This window comes from Musa acuminata, chromosome BXJ3-10 (assembly GCF_036884655.1).
Source record: "Musa acuminata AAA Group cultivar baxijiao chromosome BXJ3-10, Cavendish_Baxijiao_AAA, whole genome shotgun sequence".
NCBI lineage: Eukaryota > Viridiplantae > Streptophyta > Magnoliopsida > Zingiberales > Musaceae > Musa > Musa acuminata.
Genome location: NC_088358.1, coordinates 8,282,595 through 8,294,952, shown reverse-complemented (window position 1 = coordinate 8,294,952; position 12,358 = coordinate 8,282,595).

Here is a 12,358-nt window from a genome sequence, read left to right as displayed (position 1 = left end):
TATTCGGACAAAAAAAAAAAAAACAGGGATTTTTATGATGTGCTTCATTATAATATAAAAGAGTCATGAACTTTAAAATGTCCATTGGAGTTCACGTTGAGAGTTTCTGCACTTCTTGAGGGGGGGTTTGTCATCTAATTTGATATGAAACGAAATTTCAGGATTATATTTGAATAATTAATTTTGCTTAAGGAAATTATAAAAATGATTTTTAGTGAGGCATGAGGCTTGAACAGCCCATTGGGCCAACATTTCAAACCTAAAAGCCCATGATGTCGCCCAACATGAGAGCAAAATGTCATGGAAGTTCAAAAATTTGTTGGAAAAATATTAAATTTGAAGCATAAATATCACTGGATTACGGTCATCATATGCTCATTACCTTTCATGGAAAAAAAAAATCAAGAAATCCCCAAACATATTTTGGGGGAAAACATGCATTGAGAACCCCATGTCATCATCCCTCTTCTCTTCCTCTCTTTCTTTCTTCTCTTCCGAGGGGTTGCCTCAGGAGCACCAGCGCCACCACCAGATCCTGTGGCTCGGCCGTAACACCACCACCTCCGATAAATGCTCCACCAACTTCTCACATGAGAACAAGATTCGACCCATCAAGCCAACAGGTATGTACCGTCTGATGTTGTCCAATGATTAGAAATAAAATATTGTCAAGCGTTGTAACGAGAGTCGGTTCTACCGGGAAGAATAACCAAATCTTCCTACGACAAAATCAGAAATATTTCTAACTTTCAATTAAATGATAGTTTGCTGAAAAATATGGTCAATGACATGGAGTAACCAATAAGGAAACATCCGATCATTAGCAAAAACAAAAAATGGCAACTGAACACTACGCACTGACAGATGAACCGTTTACTTGTCAACATAACATACGAGATGGGCAACGTTTTGATCACTCCCTATGATTCGATGAGAATCGATGGGAATCCAGCTAAAGAAAAAAAGGAATGTTTATAGAACTTTAAAACATATTTGTCAATGATATTTATAATTGGATAAGATATATATAATAGAATTAATTAGATTCTTAAATTATATTATAATAAAATTCTTTATGGATGACATTGATGAGAGAAACTCTCATGATAACTTATAACTCTTTGTTATTTCAATTCTAAGATACGCAACGTAAAAACATCGATATAATATTATTTGATTTTAATTTTAATATAATTTTTTTTGTATTACATATAGTATATTACATATTTTATGTTTATAATATTTTAATAAGAAATCATAGCATATAGGTCGTGTAGCACAAAAAAAAAATCAAAATATTACAAACAAAGGACAGATAGAGAATTCTATCAAATAGCTAACAAAAAAAAAAGTGTAGAACAACATTGAAAGTAGTAAAATTATAAGAAAAAAAAACTATATCACATCATTAAGAAAGATAAGATTATTCAGGTAATAAATATAATAGTAGTACAGAAGAATTATAAATCAAATGACAAGTGCAAATGCAATCTAATATGATGGTCACATATGCAACAATACATTCGGGTGGTGTTATTGTATATAGAATAGGTGAAACAATGGAATATCCAAAGCAAATTATCATTCTACCAAGGTGAAATATTACCGCTCTAACTTCATCTGCAACTACAAATTTGCTAGAAACGGCTGAATTATCATTCTGTTGTGATAGAAATTATTTATGATGGATATAAAGAGAAAAAAACTTTTGTATACGAACAACAAATAGACCGTAACATATAACGAAATTAAATAAAAATCACAATCAAATAGGACACTAAGATTTACGTGAAAAATTCGTAAAAGCTAAAAATCACATAGCAAATCAGAGATAATCTACTATAAGAATAATGAATATACAAATCTCATGTCTTTTTCCCAAAACCAAACAACAATCTCAAGAGAATAACTGGGATACAAGGATTACGTCACTTTGTACAATATCCAAAATCTTTCCAAGTAATCACAACAAGAGTCTACTGTAGATTTGATCTAACCTAAAATGAGAACACTGCTTGGATGATTGAGAATAATCTCTTTATATTATCCTTATCTTCTTCCCTTTCCTTCTCTTATTTTTGTGTCTTTTTCTTCTTTTTTTGAATCAAGTTGTTGCTATAATTCTATAGTTTTCTGTCTTATTGTCGTAGGTTTTCTCCTAATTTTTCGTAATCACCACACCCCCCTTATTAGATATAGGGTTAGATTAAAACAGAGGTGGGCCATGGGCTGTTAAAGCCCACTATGGGCTAAACTCGTGGGCTGTCATTCCAATAACCTCTCCCTTCAATTCATAAGGGAAGTTGTCTTATAACTCCTCAACGTGAAACCATATCGACGATCAATTATTGGCATATCTTCTACCTTTTTTTTAGTAAGGTCTTTATCAACATATCTGCTTCATTATCATCTGTATGAATTTTCTGAAGTTGCAACTACTTCTCTTCAAGTACATTTCGAATCCAGTGGTATCTGACATTTATATGCTTTGACTAGGAATGAAAAGTTAGGTTGTTATACAAATGAATAGTACTTTGGTTGTCACAATTCACTATATAGTTTTCCTATTTCAATCTCAATTCTTATAAAAATTCTTTCATCCAAAACATTTCTTTGTAAACCTCTATAATAGCAATATATTCTGCCTCTGTGATGGAGAGAGCAATACACCTTTGCAATCTTAATTGTCATGACATAGCTTCCCCTGCAAAAGTAAGTACAATGCTTGATGTGGATTTCCTTGTATCTATATCTCTTACTATATCTACATCTGTGTAACTTGTCAACACAAGTGGTCCACCTCCAAGGCTTAAACAAACCTTAGAGCTCTCTCTGAGATATCTAAAGATCTACTTCATTGTTGTCCAATGCTTTTTGCCTAGATTTGCAAGAAATCTGCTAGTAACACCCATTGTATATGCGATGTTCGGCCTCGTACATACCATTGCATACATTAAACTTCCAACTGATGAAGTATAAGGAACTTTTTATATTTTCTCCTTCTCCTCATCACTTGACAAACTCTGTGTTGAGCACAACTTGAAATGACCTGCAAGAGGAGAATCAACTGGCTTTGCATTGCTCATACTGAACATTTCCAATACCTTTTTGATGTATTTCTCTTATGACAACCAAATCTTCTTATTTTTTCTATCACGGGAAATCTTCATGCCCATTATTTGTTTTGCTGACCCTTGTTAGGATCAAGAGTACTAAGAAGGGGGGGGGGTGGGGGGTGAATTAGTGCAGCAGAAAACTTTCAACGATTAAAACTGCGTTCGTACGATAAGAGCGATTTCGATAGAAAAGCCAATTCGTAAATCACTTTAACTTGTGATCAAGCAGGATGCAGTTAAAGCAAGTCTATGGAGGCAGTTTACAGTTATGATGGAAATTAGAATGTAAGCGTAAACTGAAATATGATGTTCGTACGATAAAACTGATTTACGTCTAAAAGCCGATTCGGAAAATACTGAACTTTGAAATACGATCATAAATGCGCAGAAGGCAGTATACTATTGAGGAGGTTTGTAGTAAAGATAATATGCACAAAGTAAATGCAAACCAGAGAGCACCACAATTTTAGAGTGGTTCGGTCAATCTTGACCTACATCCACTTCTGGCTTCCTCCACCGACGAGGTCACCGACGTCTACTAGAGGCCTTCCTTTAATAGGCGAAGACCAACCACCCTTTTACAGTTTCACTCCTTTTGACGGGCTTAGGAGACAACCCTTACAGAATTTTCTCTCCTCTTTTGAAAGATCAGAACTTGGAAGAAAAGAGGGAGAAGAACTTTTAACTCATACAACACTTTTGAGCTCTAAAAATCACAGAATAAGATCAGGATTTCGGTGGTTTTTGGTTACTCTGTCATTGCTAAAAGGGTGGGGTATTTATATGCCCCAACCCAGTTTAAATTCTGAGCTAAAAACTATCAATTCTCGAAATTCCGGGGTCTGGCGATTGCACCGCTTAGTAAAGCTTGAAGACTGAGCCTCTGGGCAGTGCCACCTCCTGTCAGGGGCGGTTGCACCTCCTGCCAGAGCTCGGAGACCGAGCTCAGGCGGTTGCACCTTTGTTAGAGGCGGTTGCTCGGAGACTGAGCCTTGGGCGGTGCCACCGCCGACCCAAGCAGTGCCACCGCCGACCCAAGCGGTGCCACCTCTGGCCAAGAAATCTGGGTCCGAATGGGCTGATCCATTCGGCCCAATTTGGGTCTGTCAAGGGCCCAATTGCCTCAAGATTAAGTTAATGGGATCACCTCCCATTTCTAACTTAATCATCGTGCTAACTACGAATTTCTTAAGACATTTACTACAGCTTGCTTCCAGTGCGTCAATCGCTTCTTCCGGCGAGCTTCCGGCAAACTTCCGGTGAACATCCGATGAACCTTCGGCGATGCTTCGACGGACTTCCGGCAAACTCCTGGACTTGCAATGATCAACTTGGCGAGTTTCGACGAGCTTCTTTTGGCAAGCTCCTGGACTTCTCGGATTTGTTCCCGCAGAACCTCCGACGACCGTCCGGACTTCCGTCGAGCTCTCGAACTCCCAACGTGATCATAGTCTTGACTCCGGCACAACTCCTACTGCATGTCTTACTTTCATCGTAGTTAATCCTACACACTTATCTCAACATATGGATTAGATAACAAATGACAATTGACGTCATCATCAAAATTCGAGATTCAACAATTTCTCCCTTTTTGATGATGACAATCAATTGATAACGGAGTTAACCTTAACTCCACCTATCTATGTGCCATAATTGAGATAAGTCATTCTTGAATTCAAAGCCTTTAAATTCAAGAGACATATTGATAAGTTAAAATCATTTAATCTTATCAATACTCCCATCATGATTCTCATCATGATGTATCTCTCTGAAAATGATGTCAAAGCTTGACGTCCATTTTCAAATTTCAAAAGTGAATGATGGTAATGGTAGCAATTCATCATATGGTAAGATATCAATATGTAAAATTTTGAAGTAAGATTTTGATATCTTAACATGATGCACACATTTCAAGTGTTTTAGCAATCATAGTATTTCATCACATTGTAAGATATTAACACGTAAAATTACGATGCAAGTTCTTAATATCTTAACATGATGCAAATATGGCAATCATAGCAAACATGGCATAATGCAAATATGGCAATCATAGTTATCATCAATTCATATATTTTCGATGGTGCAGTCATAGCATAATCATAGCATCAATACTCATATATCTGCTTCTTTCAACATAATATAGCATTTATAGCATCAATTCATATATTTCTCCCCCTTTGCCATCAACAAAAAGGAGAACGATATAAACAACTTTTAAATATACGTGTGATGCCATAAGTAGGTTCATGTCATTTATAGAATACAAACATCTCAAGAAAAACATGACATGGAGATTATTTACATAGAGTGAAAACTTCTTCCTTTTTATTTGTTATTATCTTTTTTGCATGAAGGAGAAAAGCCATTTGTGTAGTTCAAATCGATATGATATTAAGACATGCTTTACAAGGATCAGGTTATTTATGTGAATCAAATCATTGTACAAAAAAATATCTTCCTTTTATAAGAAGGAATCATCAAATCTATTTCTCAAAGGGAATATTTTCCACATGATAAGTCTAAAAGATATGCATTTGCTAGATAATGTGAATCAAAGTCCGAAAGAGAATAATGTATTCATGAAATCCGATTGAAATTAAAAATTTAATTTAACACTTTCATGCAATCGGACAAGACTATACAATCATGAAGACATGCTCAATGTTATGGAAATTTTTGTATTAATTTCCAACATGTTATTTTAGGCATGTAATGGTAATTAAATCCGAATAATTTTAACAAGTTTATACATTCGGACACATCACATTCCTAATTCTCTTCTTATGAAATCAAATTATTCTTCACTTAGAGGTTTTGTAAAAATATCAACTAGTTGATGCTTAGTATCTATGAACTCTATAATTACATCATGATTAGTAACATGATATCGTATAAAGTGATGTCTAATATCAATATGTTTTGTTCTTGAGTGTTGAATGAGATTCTTTGTTAAACATATTGCACTCGTGTTATCACATTTAATGGGAATGTTTTTAAGATAGACTTTATAATCTTCTAAGGAATCTAGCCACAGGAGCGAAGGTTTCTTCGTAATCGATACCTTCTTCTTGGTTGAAACCTTTGGCCACTAATCTAGCATTGTTTCTCACCACAATACCATATTCATCTTGCTTGTTTCTAAAGACCCATTTAGTACCAATAACTAAATGGTCATTTGGCCTAGGAACAAGCTTCCACACCTCATTTCTCTCAAATTGATTTAACTCATCTTGTATTACAATAATCCATGAATTATCTTTCATGGCTTCGTCAATATATTTAGGTTTAATTTGGGAGAGAAAAGTGGTGTTGGCACAAAAATTTTTAAGAGATGAACATGTTTGAACCCCCTTTGATGTGTCTCCAAGGATTAGCTTCTTAGGATGAGCATCTACGTACTTCCAATCCTTAGGTAAGGATGTTTCGGAAGTGGATGCATCCAAGTTTCTAGTTGGAGAAGGGGTTTCATTTAAATTCAAAGAATCAAAATTAACATCATCATCAAAGTCATTTTTCTTGATTTCGGAAATCTCATTGAAAACAACATGAATGGATTCTTCTATAATTAAAGTCCTTTAATTAAAGATACCAAAAGCTTTAGAAACCGAAGAATAACCAAGAAAAATTTCTTCATCGGATTTAGCATCAAATTTTCCTAAGGCATCTTTTTCATTCAAGATAAAACACTTACACCCAAAAACTTTAAAATATGAAACATTGAGTTTTTTATTGTTCCACAACTCATAGGGAGTTTTGGTGAGTAAGGGTCTTACTAAAACTCTATTCAAAATATAGCATGCAGTGTTTATAGCTTCGGCTCAAAAATTTTTGGGTAGGCTATGTTCATTCAACATGGTTCTTGCCATTTCTTGTAAATTTCTATTCTTTCTTTCTACTACTTCATTTTGTTGAGGATTTCTTGGAGTAGAGAAGTTGTGATTGTATCCATTAGATTCACAAAATTCTTGGAAATCACAGTTTTGAAATTCACCACCGTGATCACTTCGAATTGATGAAATCATAAAACCCTTTTCATTTTAAACAAGTTTGCAAAACTTGGTGAAATATTTAAAGCATTCATTTTTATGTTTCAAGAAATAAGTCCATGTGTATCTACTATAGTCATCTACAATGACGAAGGTGTATTTGCTACCTCCTAGGCTTGATGTAGAGATTGGTCCGAACAAGTCCATATGGATCAATTGTAAGGGTCTAGATGTGCTTATTTGATTCTTAGATTTGAAACTACTCTTAATTTGTTTTCCTAATCGACAAGTATCACACACATTATCTTTGATGAACTTGATGTGAGGAATTCCTCATACAAGTTCTTTAGATAATATTTGAGTGATTAGTTTCATGCTAGCATGACCTAATTTCCTATGCCAAAGCCGAGCATCCTCATTCAAAACTGAGAAACATACTTCATTGCAAAGATCATTGATGTTAATGGTGTATACGTTATTCTATTTTAATGCAATCATAAATGTGTTTTTGTGTGGTTTTTCAATGATGCAAGCATTAGATTCGAATTTGATGATATATTCTTTATCACATAATTAACTAATACTCAAGATGTTATGTTTTAAACCATCAACTAACAAAACATCTTCAATAAAGAAGTTGGATTTGTTACCTATGGTTCCTTTGCCAATGATTTTACCATTGTTGTTGTCTCCGAAGGTGACATAGCCTTCGTCTATGCTAGTGAGCTTAGAGAATTGAGATGGATCTCCAGTCATATGCCTTGAGCATCCACTATTAAGATATCATCTCTTACTCCTAGCTTATGATGGTATATGTCTCTACAAGAAAGGATAATTTTTAGGTACCCATTTACTTTTAGGTGCCTCAAAAACTGATCTACAATGTTTGTCATGTTGCATAGAGTTTATCATGGTTCCTTTAGGAACCCAAATTAATTTGTTCAGACTAATTTTCTTGAATGGACAATAATGCATTTTGTGTCTATGTTTGCAACAAAAGTTGCATTTGCTTTGGTGTCGAACATGTAGGATGAGACCTTTTATGAAGGTGGTTGGATTTTGGTGAGGATTTCTCACAAATCCGATTCCACTTCTTTTGGGAACGTGACCCTTGTTTGTAAGGATCATGTTCAAAGACTTGCTACCAACCTCGAATTTCTTCAAGGTGTCCTTAAGTAGCAAGTTTTCCTTTTGGATAGTTTCTAGATCATGACATTTTATACAATAACCTAAACTATTATGATATTCAGTTTTTAACTTATCGAAATTACAAGTATGACTATCATGCTCCTTTTTTAGTAATTTATATTTTCTACTAATAATCTTGCATTTATTAAATAAGTCATGGAAGTCATTTAATAACTCATCAAATGATAAATCTGCATCAATTAAATTTGTTATCTCCTCTCCGATGGCCATTAAGGTGTAATGAGCAACTTGCTCGGTGTTGGACTCCTCTTCTTCGAACGCGCTTGAGTCATCCCACATTACTTTGAGCACCTTCTTCTTTGATGTTCTCTTCTTGACTTGGGGACAATCACTTTTGTAGTGTCCCGACTTTTTGAACTCGTAGCAAATAACTTAGTCCTTTTTGGGTTCAAGTTTATTTTTTGTGTCATTTTTAAACTTGTTTCTCTTAATGAATTTTTTGAATTTCCTTGTTAGAAGTGCCAAGTCATCATCACAGTCCTCATCACTTGAGTTTTCTCTCAAGTGGTCATCTAAAGTTCTAAGTGTCATATCCTTCCTGTTCTTTGGAAGGATGTCTTCTTGCTCTTCATGAGTCTTGCATGTCATTTCATAGGTCATTAATGACCCGATTAGTTCTTCAAGAGGGAAGTTATTTAAATCTTTATCCTCTTGAATAGTAGTGACTTTAGGGTCCCAACTCTTAGGAAGGGATCTTAGAATCTTATTTACGAGCTTAAAATATGAAAAACTTTTACCGAGTCCTTTTAGACCATTGACGACATCCGTGAAACGGGTGTACATGTCACCAATAGTCTCGCTCGGTTTCATTCAGAAAAGTTCGAAAGAGTGTATCAAAAAATTGATTTTTGACTCTTTCACTCTATTTGTGCCTTCGTGAGTCACTTTGAGTGTATGCCAAATATCAAACGTGGTTTCACAAACCGAAACACGATTAAACTCATTTTTATCAAGCGCACAAAATAAGGCATTCATAGCCTTTGCATTAAGAGCGAAAGTCTTCTTCTCCAATTCATTCCAATCGATCATTGGAAGAGAAGACTTTGAAAATCCATTTTCGACAAGATTCCAAAGTTCAATTTCATTGAAATAAGGAAGATCCTCATTCAGGTCTTCCAAAAGGTGTAGTCCGTCCCATTGAACATGGGTGGACGTGTAATAGAATGACCCTCTTGGTTTCCGGCGTATGACATCTCTCTTGGGTTTTAATCCGTTTGAGAGTTAACCCTGCTCTGATACCAATTGTTAGGATCAAGAGCACTAAGAAGGGGGGGGATGAACTAATGCAGCGGAAAACTTTCGACGATTAAAACTACGTTCATACGATAAGAGTGATTTTAGTAGAAAAGCCAATTCGTAAATCACTTTAACTTGTGATCAAGCAGGATGTAGTTAAAGCAAGTTTATGGAGGCAGTTTGCAGTTATTATGGAAATTAGAATGTAAGCGTAAACTAAAATATGATGTTCGTACGATAAAACTGATTTACGTCTAAAAGTCGATTCGAAAAATACTGAACTTTGAAACACGATCGTAAATGCGCAGAAGGCAGTATGCTATTGAGGAGGTTTGCAGTAAAGATAATATGCTCAAAGTAAATGCAAACCAGAGAGCACCGCAATTTTAGAGTGGTTCGGTCAATCTTGACCTACATCCACTTTTGACTTCCTCCACCGACGAGGTCACCGACGTCCACTAGAGGCCTTCCTTCAATAGGCGAAGGTCAACCACCCTTTTATAGTTTCACTCCTTTTGATAGGCTTAGGAGACAACCCTTACAGAATTTTCTCTCCTCTCTTGAAAGATCAGAACTTGGAAGAAAAGAGGGAGAAGAACTTTTAACTCATATAACACTTTTGAGCTCTAAAAATCATAAAGTAAGATTAGGATTTCGGTGGTTTTTTGTTACTCTATCATTGCTGAAAGGGTGGAGTATTTATAGGCACCAACCCAGTTTGAATTCTGAGCTCAAAACTGTCAATTCTCGAAATTTCGGGGTCTAGCGGTTGCACCGCCTGACTGGGGCGATTGCACCGCCTGGCAGAGCTCGAAGACTGAGCCTCTGGGCGATGCCACCTCCTGTCAGGGGCGGTTGCACCTCTGTCAAAGGCGGTTGCACCACCCAGCCAAAGCTCGAAGACTGAGCCCTAGGCGATGCCATCGCCGATCCAGGCGGTGCCACCTTTGGCCAAGAAATCTGGGTCCGAATGGGCTGATCCATTCAGCCCAATTTGGGTTTGTCAAGGGCCCAATTGTCCCAAGATTAAGTTAATGGGATCACCTCCCATTTCTAACTTAATCATCGTGCTAACTATGAATTTCTTAAGACATTTACTATAGCTTGCTTCCGGTGCGTTAATCGCTTCTTCCGGCGTGCTTCCGACGAACTTCCGGCGAATATCCGACGAACCTCCGGTGATGTTCCGACAGACTTCTGGCAAACTCTTGGACTTACGACGATCCACTTGGCGAGTTCCGACGAGCTTCGTTTGGCAAGCTCCTGGACTTCTCGGATTTGTTCCTGCAGAACCTTCGACAACCGTCCGGACTTCCGTCGAGCTCTCGAACTCCCAACGTGATCATAGTCTTGACTCCGGCGTAACTGCTGCTACATGTCTTACTTTCGTCGTAGTTAATCCTGCACACTTATCTCAACATATGGATTAGATAACAAATGACAATTGACGTGATCATTAAAATCCGAGATTCAACAACCCCATGTCATTCATTGTAAAAGACTCACTCAGTTCCTTCTTCAACTTTTCAATTATGGACATATCTTTTCCAAGGATAAGCATATCATCAACATAAAGTAAGAGAATAATAAAATCCTCACCAAACCGTTTGATGTACACATAATGATCTGAAGCCGTTCTTTTGTATCCATTTTTAGTAATAAATGAATCAAACTTTCTATCTTGGAACTTGCTTCAGCCCATATAAGCTCTTCTTCAACTTACAGACAAAGTATTCTTTCTGGTTGCTCCATATATATTTTTTCTTTTAAATCACCATGAAAGAAAGCTGTCTTCACATCTAACTACTTAACCTCCAAGTCTAGGCTAATAGCAATACCAAGAGCAACACAAATAGAAGACAATTTAATAACAGGAGAAAAAATCTCTTCAAAGTTTACATTTCCTTTGACTAAAGCCTTTCACAACCAATCTAGCTTTGTACTTTGGTTGAGAACAATATTCTTAAGTCTTTAATATAAAAACATACTTGTTCTTCAAGGCCTTCATTTCCTTTAGTAGTTGTACCAAATCATATGTGTGGTTCTTGTTGAATCTTGGATTTTGATGATGAAGTCAATTATCATTTGTTATCTAATCCATATGTTGAGATAAGTGTGCAGGATTAACTACGATGGCAGTAAGACATGCAGTAGGAGTTGCACCGGAGTCAAGACCATGATCACGTTGGATGTTCGAGAGTTCGACGGAAGTTTGGATGGTCATCGGAGGTTCTGAGGGAACAAATCCAAGAAGTCCAAGAGCTTGCCAAAGAAGCTCATCGGAACTCGCCAAGTGGATCGTCGTAAGTCCAAGAGTTTGTCGGAAGTCCACCGGAGCATCGCCAAGGGTTCGTCGGATGTTCGCCGAAAGTTCGCCGGAAGCTCGCCGGAAGAAGCGATTGACGCACCAGAGCAAGTTGCAGTATTAGTGTCTTAAATATCGTAGTTATCATGTAGATTAAGTTAGGAATGAGAGGTGATCCCATTAACTTAATCCGGGGGCAATTGGGCCCTTGACATACCCAAATTGAGTCAAATGGATTAGTCCATTCGGACCTAGAATTCCTACCAGGTGGTGGCACCGCCCAAGAGACTTGGTCTCCCAGGAATTTTGGATGGTAGGCAATGTCAGGCGGTAGTACCGCCCAGACTGAGTGGTAGTACTGCTCAGTGATAGATGATAGGCAGTAGTACTGCCCAGTTATGGCAGTAGTACCACTAGGACCCCAAAAAATCAGGAGATGACACTTTTTTTCAGCTCCAAATTCAAACTGATTGGGGCCTATATAAACCCCACACTTTCTGCATGAA